This window comes from Salvia splendens, chromosome 5 (genome assembly GCF_004379255.2).
Source record: "Salvia splendens isolate huo1 chromosome 5, SspV2, whole genome shotgun sequence".
Lineage (NCBI taxonomy): Eukaryota > Viridiplantae > Streptophyta > Magnoliopsida > Lamiales > Lamiaceae > Salvia > Salvia splendens.
The window spans coordinates 15,816,590-15,831,586 of record NC_056036.1 but is presented as its reverse complement, the minus strand read 5'-3'; positions in this window follow the sequence as shown (position 1 = coordinate 15,831,586).

Below are 14,997 nucleotides of genomic sequence, written 5' to 3'. Positions count from 1 at the left end.
GATAAGGAAAAGCACATATATTTCATGTGTTCTTAGACAGTGGCGGACGCTTAAATAAATTATGGTAGGGGGTGAAAGAAATTTATAGTTAATACTATTTCCGTAAAAGTAACAACTATTTCCATTTTAACTAACCTTAGCGTCGTTAGCGATGGTTGCAACCGGAGATGTGATTAGTAGTTTTCTGATCACACCCATACCTTCACAGTGTATAACAACATAAAAATATTACTATAAAAATTTACGAGCATGAAACGAGACTTGAGTTATAAGATGCCTAAATTAATGAGATAGCGCCCGCAGGGGCGTAGCGCAGTTGGCAACGGAGGGGCAGATCTTGCTGCAACTAGATTAATGAGATAGCATACCTTGAGCCTGATGAATGATGAGAAGTGAAAGAAGAAGCAGAGATATGGCAGACTTCATTGCTTGTTTAGGACAAAACAAAAGTTATATAGGACGGTGATCGGATTTAGAACTGTCTTAAATGAATTAAGATTTGGAATGTGGAAGAACAATGCAATCTTACACCTTCAACAAGCCTACCTATATAGTAGACAACAAGCCCTTTTAATTTGTTTTTATACACAAACATATTACACCACTAAAATAAAAATTGTGTGAGACCAGGTCCCATTCTAGTTCCTGAATTATATGACATGGCTTTAATGCTATTTGGACATATATATTGCTAGATTTAATGTTTAATTGATTGGTCATACTTTGAAAAGTGACAAATAGATTAGTGAGTTGGGAATTATATTCCAGATAAGGTATGGTTAACGACTTAATGCAGCTTCAAAGTCGTTTTCCTATGGGGACAAAACTTAGATTGAAGGCTCCATTCTCTTTCAATTTGCAACAAAAATCCCACACAAGAATGCTTGTTGGAAAATGAAAAGATGGTGCCAGCAATAATGATATGAAATTCACCTCAATCTCACAAGAGATCTTGTCTATTACCAACCGGATATTGTTAGTCATGGTTCTGGCTCTTGCAATTGGAGTCGAGACTTCCTATAGTTTAGAGCTACTCCAATCATTTACACTAAATTCAAATTTAAAAGAATATTCTCTATATTATTTCTTTTTACTAACAAAATTTTTAAAAGTTTTTTGTTTTAGTTTATTGTAAACCTAAAAATAGGTAATATATATTTTTTTACTGAAAAACCAAAAAATGGAATTGATTTTTTAATACTATTGGAGCTAATTATCTATCCCATTTTAGGTTGAAGTGTAACATGAAGATGGCCTAATACAAAAAAAGGCGTGTAAACGTAGGAGAGAGTTTGATGGGTGGAGACATAACAAAAAAAATTTACAGTGGTTTGAAATATTAGTACAAGTAGAGTAAGGTGGTGTTCGGTTTCTAAGATAAAATAATACCAAGATATAATCTAGGATTGAGTTGTGAAATTATTTTAGGAATAGAGGTTAGCTATGACTAATTATCCCATGATTACCCTTCTAGGATTGAGTTGTTGGATTGAATCTCATTAACCAAACACACTACATATTTAATCTCGGGATACAATCTTACAGACCGAATACACCCTAAGTGGATCCGATCCGACAAAAGGAAACATCAATTAAAGCTATAATTGGCATCTGCCATCACTGTATCTGAGGAGCAGGGGCACAGGCAAAATTTACTGTCTGTTCACCGTAACTAGCAAACAGGATGGGTAGTACCCCACATAAAATTGATGTGTAGCATTACTACTCCTTAGCAATTTAGAAAACAATGTCAAGTAAAAAAAGTAAATTTATAGCATAAATGCTGCTGACTTATGAAATAGATATATAGTAAGTACTACATGCTCATGATTCATGAATTTCAGTTTCACTTTGTTCGGGTAGTTTTAACTGAACTGAAATTTTGGACGTGTTAGGAAATTTATTACTCTACTAGTAATAGCCTATTAGTTTTGGTCGTTATATTTTAAATAATTTTTGCTAGCTGTGCATTTTTTTTTTGGTGTTTTAAAATTTGAGACATTTATATATTCCCACATGAGAAAAGATAAATTTAGTTTATATATACATAGAACTACGCACACTAGTCTAACAACCCTTCTTAATACTTATTAACTTACTCCTATATAACTCAATGTTGGAGTACATTAAATTCGTAAATGGATGGTTCAGATTCACTCCAGATTTTTATCAATTTTTATACAATTTGTGTTATTGAGGGATAATTTTGTGGAAATATGGAAAAATATAATCCTTGTACCATGTATATAACAATCTACCTAATCATATCTCGCCTAAAAGTTATTTAAAATTTTAAATTTCACATAACTTTTTCAATTAAAATTATTTTTCATAAAAAATATACCACTAAATTAAAGATGATTTTACTAGGATTCTAGCGATATATAATGTGTGGTGAAAAAGTCATCAAAAATGAAAGTTAGATTAATTTTGTAGAATGGGCAAAAAGGGAAAAAAAATGACTACTTTTATGGGGCGGAATCAGTATTAGTTTTCATATACTCTTATCAATTTATGCATGAGAGATACATTTAATAATTAGGTGTTACTTCTGAATCAGTATTAGTTTTCATATACTCTTATCAATTTATGCATGAGAGATACATTTAATAATTAGGTGTTACTTCTTAGGATATTTTGAAGATTCTCGTTCTCAGGGGTCTCATAAGATGGTTTCATAAGATGATTATAGAAATGTGAATTGTTTTTTGACATGAGATTTTATGTATTGTGTGAGAGTTAAGTGGTTAGAGAATAAAATTTAATATAAAATAAAATAGAGATATTGTTGTTTCCATTTAAAGAAACGTGTCACTTTAAGGGAGAGAAACCAACAAAGAAAATCCACTCACACAACACGTAGTTTTTCATTACATTCTTCACGCAATATACAGTAAAATCATGTCTCCGTTTTAAGCGTTTTCTTCTATATATGTATGGTGTCATAATGGTATATAATTGCAATTCGCAATGTAAAATATAGGAAATTACCGATATTATAACTGTAAGATGGAATCCACGAGCTCAACAGAATTGCAAGAGAGAATATATGAGCACAACTGCATGTATCAAGAAAGAGCCGTTGCTGATCATAGCCGTTGGAAGCTCTTTACTTTTTCTAGTTTAGTTTGTTGTAACTTCTAGTGTAGCTCAATAGTTTGTTGAGAGCAGTTGTGGTATATTCACTCAGCTACATATATACTACTTCTTCATGAAGTTAGTAACAGATTCGAGTGTATCAAGTTCCAAAATTTGAATAAGAGTTTTTCATTGTTTTCTCAAGTTTGAGTGTTACTCCATACATTTCACAATTCAAGTTCCTCGTTCATTCTTGCAATCTTAGTTTGTTCTTGCTGATATCTCTTGATTCTATAACAAGTGACGCCGTCTGTGGGAAAAGAAGAACAAAGCTTGGGCGATTGCAATTGTTTTCTGGTTGTTCTGAGGTTATTTCTGCTGCTGCACATCATCTGCTTGAAGAATGGCTACATCAAGACTAGAGGCTGAAAAATTCACTGGTTCCAACGACTTTGAACTTTGGCGAATGAAGATTCGTGCAATGCTGATCCAGCATGGGTTGTCTGCTGCTCTTGAAAAGAAAAAGGAAGGTGAAGAAGGGGAGGCCGAATTGGATGAGAAGGCTGCAGCTAAGTTGGCAGAAATTCAAGCAAAGGCTCACAGTGTTGTGATCCTGTGTTTAGGCGATAAAGTCCTTCGAGAAGTGGCTAAAGAGACCACTGCAGCAGGCGTTATAGCCAAATTGGAGAGTCTTTATTTGACTCGATCTCTGGCTAATAGGTTGTGCATGAAGCAGAGGTTATACGCCTATAGATTCTAGGAAGAAAAAGGCATTTGTGAACAGATGGAGGAGTTTTGAAAGATGATTGATGATCTTGAAACCATAGATGTTACTATAGGAGATGAAGACCAAGCCATCTTGCTGCTCAACGCTTTACCAAAGAGTTTTGATCATCTTCGTGATGCTATGGTGTATGAGAGGGAGAAAACCATCACCTTATCTGAAGTAAAGGCCGCATTGAGAGCAAAGGAATTGCAGAAAGGTGCTTCAAGATCTCAAGAAAGTGCAGCCGAAAGCTTTCACATCAAGAAGTTCAAGAAGACTAATCCCAAGAAGAAATTTGAGATTGCTAAGGTCTCGAGCTCTGAAGTAAAGGAGACAAGATCATGTCACTGGTGTAAGAAACCAAGACACCTAAAAAAGGATTGCTTTGCTTGGAAAAAGAAGCAGGCATTTGAGGGGAAAAACAGAACAATGCAGATTGTGTTGAAGGAGTAGAGCTTCCAGAAATCATGAATGTAATGGATGGTGGAGTAAGTGGATCTTGGATAATGGATTCGGGGTGTAGCTTTCATATGTGCCCACATGAACATTGGTTCCAAGAGTTGAGTCCTGCTACTGGAACTGTGCTCTTAGGGAACAACCAAATTGAAATAGCAGGTTTGTGCAGGTGTCGTTTCAAGCAAAGGGTGTATCCTACTGATCAGTATGGAAGTCCCTGCTAAACCTGAACCTGGTATCAATAATTCATCAACCCTCTTCTACTGGGTAGTATAGTGAAGGTAGGGGTCGAATCCCACAGAGATGAATGCATTTTGGGAATTGTGGTGATATTCTGGAAAGGTTTGGTTAGCTACCACGCTTTGGGTTGAGACTTATCTAGGCTGGAATTTAAGGTGGTACTCTACTGACTAGGAGGTGGGAAAGGTGTTGGACAGGCGGCTGTGTACGTGTGAGTGGGAAACATGATGTTTGGCTAATAAATGTAGAAGGTACGAGTTTACTATAAAAGGCTAAACGGAATATCAGAGGAAAAAAGGTAGTTAGGCGACTAGACCCGCAGATCTGAAAAGTAAGGACAAAAGTAAAAAGTTGTTAAAAAGTAAAAGTGGTCCCAAACTTGGATGGAGATGTTGTCTTCTTCAACATAAATCAAATCAGATCGGCAAAACCAGATTCATCACCATAAAAACATAGATTAACAACTTCAAGAACACAGATCTACGATTAAAACTTCAAATCAAAAGATCGAACACTGAAACTGCAACTAAGCTTACTGGTCAACACGTAGGGTGGCAGAAATCACGTAAACTGGGTTTTCACACTTAACTAATTCAGATCTAAAATCTAACAACTATCTAGACTTGCAAACTCAGAGATATAAACTACAGAAGTTAAAACATGCGAATCCACCCTGGAAATTACAGTAACAGCTAGATCTAAGCTATCTAGGCAGAAAGAAGCGAAAGCAAATATGAACCGATGCTGGAAAACAACTTCATATTCAATAAAACGTTTGGATCACAACTAAGACTTCAAAGTAAGCAAAATACTAGAAATGCGAAAGATCCAACGTAGAGAAAACAAACAAGATTAACTAGAAAGCAAATAAAGATTGTTTTTGCCACTCCGGGCGATGGAACTGCTAACTACGATCGTGCTGACTGGAAAGAGAACGTCTGGAACTCCGGCAAACTGATGATCTTTAAGTGACCATGGCTGTGGCGAGGAACGAGAATTACGAAGGATAATGCTGAAGGAAGGATTTACCGAAGAGAGATTGCTAACTAAGCGTAGGAGTTAACTAACTAATTGATGATTTTTTTTCTCTCCAAGTGGCTTCCTTTTATAGGGAGGCCCCCCTTGATTTTTAGGGTAGACTTCGAATATGAAATGACTCTTTTTCCCCCTTGCTTGCGGCTGATCTTCCCAGCTATCCTTCACCTCCATCTCGAGCCTTTATGGCATGCATACTGGTCAGGATAACATCATCCTGACGCCCTTTCCACCTGAAGTATCCAAAGCTTTGCCTACTGGCTAGAACACTCAACATGCACACTTAAGCAACTGTTTTTTGCAGATATAATCCAATTATGCACATCATACTGACCAGTAACCAAGGCCTAGAATACGGCTTATCAAACTGCTCACACTTACCACATGCTTGTCCTCAAGCGTGAAGAACAAACAAAAAGAAGTAAGTCGAATTCTAGCCTGGTTACTCACCTGACCGACTCTATCCTACCCTAGACTCTAACTATGACGCATAAAAAACACATAACAAAGACAAACACATAAAAGAAAACTAAAACACTTAGACACATTAACACAATAATTGGGCTATATTTTCAACCATCCCTCCCCTCGGGATCAGGTGCAATCCGGCCTTAGACCACCTTGAACTTCCGCCGCCCCCCTTTTTTCTCCCAGTCAGTATATCCGCTCGTCAATATTGCCCAAACTTTTGGCCAAACACTAGGTTCACTCAGTCACTCATACCTCTCCGGGAATATTAGGACTGTTCTCTCATAGTGCTCAACCACAATTGCTTCGGACTTAGATTTCACGTGCAGCTACTGAAGGGCTTAAAGGCTTGCAACGGGGCTATTGGTTTATAGTGTTTGGGTTGGTTGTTCCTAAGGCTCTAAGGTTCAAAAACTTCTATTTTATTTGATGTGGGGGAACTGTGTGCATTTGGGCTCTTGGTTGTTGCTTCTCTTGGCTGGCGCTTCTGACTTTGATCTCCAACTGGTCAGTAGCTTCTTGTGGCTTCACCACCCTTTTTCCTTCTTTTTCTTTTTTTGTGGTCAAGTTTTTCTGACCATTTTTCTGCATATTCTTCTTTTTCTTTTTCCCTTGTGGGTTTGCCACCCTTATTCCTTCTTTTTTTTGGACCTGGGATGACTCCCTGGTCGATTTTCTTCCTTGAGCCTTCAATCACTCTTGCCCAGTTTGATTCTGCTTTCTTGTACACCTTTCTGGCCAGTGAGCTTTACTCGTCTTATGCCTTGCACGCACACAGTTCCAGGGGCTAAGGGTTATATATGGGTATATGTTTGGCTAGAAAGTGGGGTTCTAAGAGTTGGAATATTTTTTTTGGAAGGGGGGGGGGGGGTTTCCTACTGCCTTCAGTGTTGCTACACGCAGTCACTTCACCCTAGGCACCTTGTGGCAGCCACTCTTTTCTTTTCTGAATTAGTGGAAAGTGGTTCCACTTTAGGCTTTTAGCTCGCATTTAAAGAGGGCTTTTGTGTTTTGGCTCTAAGTGTGGGCTTTTCTCTCATACTCGCATCATCCATACTGACTAGGAGATACTAAGGGGGGTGGTTTCCATTTTCCAGCATGTCTTAACTCCCTCAATTCCCCTCACCGTCAGCTCAAGACAGTTGAGTTTTAAGCTCAATCAAATAAAAACTAGACCTAGACACTACGCAAATACTTAAACACATATAACACATATGTACAAATGTCATACTGGCCAATGCATTCCCCCCTCCCACTTCACAATGTCTGTCCTCAGATGGGGCTGTGAAGTGGAAAAAGGTAATGGCCAGTATGGTTGACGCACAGAAATACCAAAACTCAACAAAATATACTTATACTATATAATAGGCTAAGTGGGAGAGTTTAAAAATCTAAACAGAAACCAACAAAACGAAACATGTATATACAACAAACTCCTCACACTTAGACTATATAATAGGCTAAGTGTGAGTTGACATGCATACGAAAAAGAAAACAGAAAACACAAACACATGCGCCAAAAATAGCAAACCCTTTACTTCTCACACTTAGACTATTGCGTAGGCTAAGTGTCATGAAAGGGGTTTGCGCACGTACTACACAGATTATACTACCTAAAAAAAACAAAACACAATTAAAATACGAAAAACTAAAAACTGAAAAAAAAAGAAAACTAACTGGTCAGGTGGGGTGGTGGTCACTTGTTCCTCCTGCTCCTTCGCGGGGTAGGTTGTGGTACAGGTGGTTTTTCCGGTTGCTCTTCCTCATTCTCGGACTGCTTGTTCCCAGATTCTGCCGACTATTCGGCGTCTCCTTCCTCTTGTCCCGCCTCTTCTTTCTGCTCTTCTTTCGATTATCTTCCGCCAGCTCTTCCACTGCCTTCTCTAGCCTTTCCTGTCTCAGTTCCTGATCTTGTGTTCCTGGATGTGCTGCAGATCTCCCAGTCGGTATAGCTTCTTCTCCCATTGCGTAGAAACGTGGTACGCCCTGCCTCATGTAAACGATGTTCGTTCGGACGAACAAAGGTGTATCAAAGAGACCAGGAGGATCCACCATGATCTGGTCGGATAAGTCTTCGGCCTCTGTGATGATGATGTTGTTTCTGACGAACACTCCGAAGATATGGCAGAGAGTGAGGTTTCTCGCTGAGTGGGTGGCAATTAGATGGCATTGGTAGGCGGTCTAAAAACCCAGATGTAACTTCCTTCCGTGCTTGGCGCACCAGAGAAGGTATAACTCCGTCATCGATGTCCTAACAGTGGAATTCGACTGTCCCAACAAATTGAAGTCCAAGTGAAGCTGGACTAGGCGTAGGATTGAGTTATTGAAATGGATTGAGCGAGAGAGAGTGGATGCAAATTCTCCAGAGGCTGGGTGAGTTAACTCCTCCCATGCCGCCTGGGCTCAATTTCCACATGTCTGTGGGGAATTCCCCGCTCCCTACTTCTCCACTCAGGCCCTATGGTCTCCTCCAAACTGCACATTCCCAGACGCACGGTCCACTCAATCAGATTCATCCGTATCTCTCCGCCAAACAGCCTAAAACTGATACATTCCTCATCTAGATCAGTGGTGACCTTAAACCTAAAGGTCGTGAAAAACTCCTTCGCTAATCTAACCGGGACACTCGGATCTCCATTCTTCAACAACCATTCGAATTCTAACGCGTGCAAATAAGAGAGAAACTGCTCGCGGGCACCCAACTCATCTAAAGAAGGAATATGAAGTATCTTTCCGCTCTTCACTTGCTTACTCCCTTCATCCTTGCTATCGAAAACTTTTTGTAGCTCATTCGAGTCGAAAAGCTTCATCTCCTCCACCAGATCATCAGTAAGGTCCACTGTCCAGCGCCGGTACCTCAGTCTCTCTACCGGGGGATGTACTAGCTCCCGGTGATCGTGCGGAAGCTGTTGCTCACTGTACTCCTCGTTCTCTAGGGAATTATCGTTGTCCGATTCTGACTCTTCACTGACATCGTATTCGCTATCACTCTGTTCCCTCCGGTATTCCTAGGCTCGCTGAACTGACTCAGTAATGACTATGCCAGTGTTCACTGTACGTGGCTTTTTGTTGCTGGGCTTCTTCTTCATAGTGGCCTTCCCCTTCCGTTTTCTCTCTTCACGGTATCTAGCTCCTTCTCCATCTTCCTCTTCTTTCTCTTCTTCGGGTTCCTTCTCAGCTTGTGTTGAAAATTTGTCCTGGGCAGTAGGACTGGTCCCCTTGTGGCCTACTGACCTGGATGCGAGGTCCAGACCCTCAGCCATCCCGTCAGCCTCTTCACCTTGGCCACTCAGTGTTGGAGAGACCGCTTCGGTTTCCATTGCGGTATCCTCTAGGTCAGTAACAGGTAAAGACTCCTCCCCAGGTTTTGTGGGAGTGGTCCTCTCCTCTTCACTCAAGATCTCCACGGGATCTGCCTCTGTGTTCGGCTTCGCTTTACTAGCTGCCCACCTTCCTAAGCATCGTTGAGATACCCTTTGCGGCTTTGGCTGTTCTGCCCTAGGGTCGCCCTTCAACACCAACTTCCTCTTGACTGCCTTTAGTTTAGTCACCGGAGGTGCTACTGGTTTTGGTACCTCCGCTCTTGCCTCTGTTTCTTCTGCTTCCACATGCACATCACTCTTCCCCGCCTCTGTCTGGAGGTTCACTGACTCTGGCTCTTTCTCTCCTTCCCTAGCTTGGCTTTCCACCACCTCGTCTACTGGCCCTTCGGCTTGGCCCTCCGAGCGGTTTCTTTCTTCGGCTTCTTCATTCTCTCCTACTGCCGGTGATGCGAGGTCTAGCCCCTCAGCCACCACGGCAGTGTCATCTTCCATTCGATTGACATCATCTAAAATAGCCTGAAATTCCTCATCAGTCATTAGGCCCTGCTTCTTGGCTGATTCGTTCAGATCTATCTCCTCCCTCGCCACTTTTCGGGGAACGACTCCCGCCGTCAGCGTTTTCTCTGACTCAACTGCTCCCTGTAGGCTCCCCTGTTCCTGACCTTTCCTTGCTTCACGTTCTTCCGAGTCAGAATCGTAATGAGCTGAAATGGGGTCAATCTCCATTGAATCACTGTGTTGTGGAGTTTCTGAGGATTCCGAGGACTTAGGTGGTGGGGTAGTCGATGGAGCTTCTCTTTCTGGTGGAATTCCGGAGGAAGTCGCAATGGGGGTGGGGAGTGTTGCTGTAGATGGCACAATCGGTTCCGAAGGATTTTCTCCGATTACTCTCTCTTGTCCCCCGATTTGACCCAAACCGACCAGCGCCGCCGACCAATCCCTATTGGGGTCCTGCTGTCGAAGAAACGCCGCCATTGCTTCCAAGGAGACCATTGTTGGCGCTTGAGGAGCCGGCTCCGATGGTTGCGGTTGCGGTTGTGGGCTCGGCGGCCGTTCTTCCCGCGGCGGTGGTGATTCTGGTTTTTCTTCCCTGCGGTTTGAAGGGGGTTTGATTTTTGTTGCGAATGCTTTCCTTCCCATGGCTTAGATCTGTGAAATTCTGGGTATGAAGTGGGGGTTGGTGTTTGTGGGGTGATGGTGGAAATTTTGCAGAGAGAAAAATTGAAGGGTGAAATTGTGAAGTAAAAATGGGGGAGACGGCTGGTTATGGGTTGGAATAGGGCAGTTGTGGGTTTGCAACCGGTTATAGGCGGTTCCAAACCGCGTCGTTTTGAGGGAGAGGCGGTTGAGAATACTGACCCCTGATTGGTCGGCGTGTCCACTCTCTCTGCTCAGGCGTCCCTTCCAGCCGCTGCCACCCTGCAAAAGCTGCAAAAAGTCCACAAATTCAAATTCGTCCCTTAATGATTTCCCCCTATATTTTCCTAGATTAGAAATAAAGTAAAAAAGGACACTTAAATAAAATAGGAGTTTCATCAAAATGGCTTTCTGATGGTCAGTACGTACTCCCAATTAATGTTTGAGGTCTGAAAATATTTTTGGATTTTCTAAACTTTATTTTGCAAACGAAAATTAACTATGTATTTACAATATTTACATTTCTCTTAGGCAATTTGGAACTCTACTTGGCCAGTATATGTAGACTTTCAAAAGAATTGGCCCAGTGGAATTCCAAATTCCTATCCTACTGGTCAGTATGCGGCTAAAGTATGTGGTTGTAGTGGAATTTCATCCACTACACCCACCTCACTATTCTCCCTAAATACTTTTAGCCTATGCTCATTCACAATAAAAGGTTCAGCGTTAGAAAGATTCCCTTAAATTTCTACTGCTCCATTGGAACGGAGTGAGGTGATGACATAAAGCCCTGTCCATTTCGACTTGAGTTTCCCAGGCATGAGCTTCAGTCTCGACTGGAAGAGTAGTACTTTCTGCCCAACATGGAGATCCTTGGTCCTCAGATTCCTGTCGTGCCACAATTTGATTCGCTTTTTGTACCACATGGCTGAATCAAACGACTCCAATCTGAGTTCCTCCAACTCCTGCAGCTGCAGCTTCCTTTCCTCTTCACAGGCTGTAGCATCCATATTCACTTTCTGTACTGCCCGGTATGCCCGGTGTTCAATTCTAATCGGTAAATGGCACATCTTCCCAAAAATGATCCGGTACGGGGACATTCCTATGGGGGTCTTGTAGGCTGTACGATAGGCCCATAGAGCATCCTCTGACCTCACACTCCAATCCTTCCTAGAAGGATTTACAGTCTTCTCCAGAATCTTCTTTATCTCTCGGTTAGAAATCTCCGCTTGACCATTAGCTTGCGGATGATAGGGGTTCGAAAGTCTATGGTGCACACCGTACTTTTTCATTACAGCTTCAATTGTACGGTTACAAAAGTGTGTACCTTGATCAGATATGATCGCCCTCGGAACTCCAAACCGGCTGAAGACCTGACTCTTTAAGAACTTGGCCACCTCCTTTGCTTCACACGTGCTCGTGGCCTTTGCTTCTACCCATTTGGAAACGTAATCCACCGCGACTAGGATATACAGATTGCCATAGGATGAAGGAAAAGGCCCCATGACATCCATTCCCCATATGTCGAACAGCTCACAAACGATGATGGGTACCTGCAGCATTTCATCCTGGGCAGATATTCCTCCGGTCAGTTGACAACGTTCACAGCTTCTGCAGAATCGTATGCATCCTTGTTGAGGGTTGGCCAATAAAAACCGCTATCCAGAATCTTCCTTGCCGTCTTCTTGGGCCCAAAATGTCCTCCACACGTTAACGAATGGCAATGGATCAAGACATCCCGCTGCTCCCAGTCAGGAATGCACCTCCTTATCACTTGATCGGATCTCACTCTCCACAGATAGGGGTCGTCCCAAAAGTAGTATTTTGCTTCACTCTTAATCTTCATTCTTTGGGCATTGGTAATACTCGACACTTCTGGAAGCTCTACAGTCACTAGGTAGTTGGCTAGGTCTGCATACCATGGTTCTTGCCCTACCTTTTCTTTCCCTCTTGCTGTATCGTACTGGCCAGTAAGCTTCATCACTTCTTTCCAGTCAATTTTCCTGACCTCAAAAATCACCTCACATGAATGCTCCTCTGGAAACTTGTCATGCACCTCTTCGTTGTTTCCATCTTGCACTATTTTACTCAAATGGTCTGCCACTTTGTTCTCGACTCCTTTCTTATCTTCCACTTCCCAATCAAATTCTTGTAACAAGAGTACCCATCGGATCAAGCGGGGTTTGGATTCTTTCTTGGCAATCAGATATTTAATCGTTGCATGGTCAGTATATACGATGACCTTGGATCCCAACAAGTATGGCCGGAACTTCTCGAAAGAATACACCACTGCCAGCATCTCCTTTTCAGTGGTATCGTAATTCCGCTGGGCTTGATTCAGAGTCTTAGATGCTTAAAAAATTACGTACCCCTTCCCATCGATCTTCTGACCCAGTACGGCTCCCACTGCATAGTCGCTGGCGTCACACATTACTTCGAAAGGATAGTCCCAGTCAGGAGCCCGTATGATAGGTGCGGATATCAGCTTTTCCTTGAGAAGGTTGAAAGCAGCCTTGCATTGCTCATCAAAAACGAACTCCACTTCTTTATGAAGAAGTCGGGTAAGGGGTTGGGCGATCTTGGAGAAATTCTTGATAAATCTTCGATAAAATTCGGCGTGCCCCAGAAAGCCCCTTATCCCCTTCTGATCAGTAGGAAACGGCAATTTGGATATAACGTCCACCTTGGCTCGATCCACCTGGATTCCTCTCTCTGAGACCACGTGTCCTAGAACAATCCCCTCGGTGACCATAAAATGACACTTCTCAAAGTTCAAAACCAAACTCTTTGCTTGACACCTTTCGAGAACTATGTCTAAGTGATGAAGGCATGAGTCGAAAGAATCTCCATAGACCGTAAAGTCATCCATGAATATCTCTATACAGTCCTCAATTAGATCGGAGAATATGCTCATCATACATCTTTGAAACATACCTGGAGTGTAGCATAGGCCGAAAGGCATGCGTCTGTATGCATAGGTTCCGAATGGGCAAGTGAATGTAGTCTTATCCTGGTCCTCAGGATCCACGTAAATTTGGAAATATCCGTTGTATCCATCCAAAAAGCAAAAGTACTTCTTACCAGCTAGTCTCTCCAACATTTGGTCGATGAAAGGCAAAGGGAAATGGTCCTTCCTCGTTGCATTGTTCAGCCTTCGGTAATCGATGCACATTCGCCAACCCGTGACTAGCCTCGTTGGGATCAGCTCATTCCTCTAATTTTGAACGACTTGGATTCCCGACTTCTTTGGAACCATGTGGATCGGGCTGACCCACTCATTGTCTGGCACTGAATAGATAATCCCTAGCGACAATAATTTTAAGATTTCCTTCAATATTTCTTCTCGCATGTTAGGGTTTACCTTCCTTTGAGCATCTCGATGCGCTTTTGCTCCTTCCTCCAGCCTAATATGGTGCATGCAGACGTCGGGGCTTATCCCCACCAAATCTGTAAGACTCCATCCAATCGCTTTCTTGTTCTTGCTGAGCACAGTTAGTAGCCTCGCCTCTTGTTCCTTTGTAAGGCTGCTGCTGATGATCACTGGATATGAGTTCTCCTCTCCGAGGAAAGCATACTTCAGATTCGACGGCAGTTTTTTCAGCTCGACTTGGGGTGGAAGTGTGTCTTCGGGTAGAGGGTTTCTTTCAGCTTCTCCTTCTTTTTCTAATTCTCCCCCTGGGGGTTCCTCTATACTAGCTGGTAGCTGAGCCCCTGCGGCTCCAATGAACTCTGATTTCTGGCAAAATTCCTTGATCGCTCCTTCTATTTCTTCATCAGTCAACCCTTGGCTACTGATCAGATCGCACCATGCAGCAGTTTCTACGTCAGCCTGCTCATACACATCTAAAGCTTGAAGTTTCTCCTGCAATAGTTCGGTCTCAAGAAAATCTTGGACTAAGGGGTCAATCACATCAGCATAACATAAGTTTTCAGAATCAATAGGCTTCTTCATGGCCTCATTGATATCAAAAGTAAATTTCTCCCCATGGAAATCAATGCAAATTGTCCCCTCAGCCATGTCTACTATTGTCTTGGCCGTTCTAAAAAATGGTCTCCCTAACAATATGCCACTAGATTCCCTAGCCTCGGACTCACTCATTTTAATCACATAAAAGTCAGCAGGGTAGGTAAAATCATGCACTCTAACTAACATATTTTCTAAAACACCCTCAGGACTTATGCATGACCTATCAGCCAGTTGGATCAACACCTTAGTACTCGACAATCTAACTCCCTTCAATCGGTTATAGATTGACAATGGCATAACATTTATAGATGCCCCCAGGTCACACATTGCATGCTCGATTTTTACATCTCCTACAGTTATGGGTAGAGTGAACATACCTGGGTCGGCTCTCTTGGGTGGTAGTTTTTCCTGCACAATCGCCGACGCTATCCCTTCCACCATGATCTTCCCATCCTCCTGGGCTTTCCCGGCTATGAACTCCTTAATGAATTTCCCAAGAGGGGGTAGCTTCACAGCTTGGAGGAATG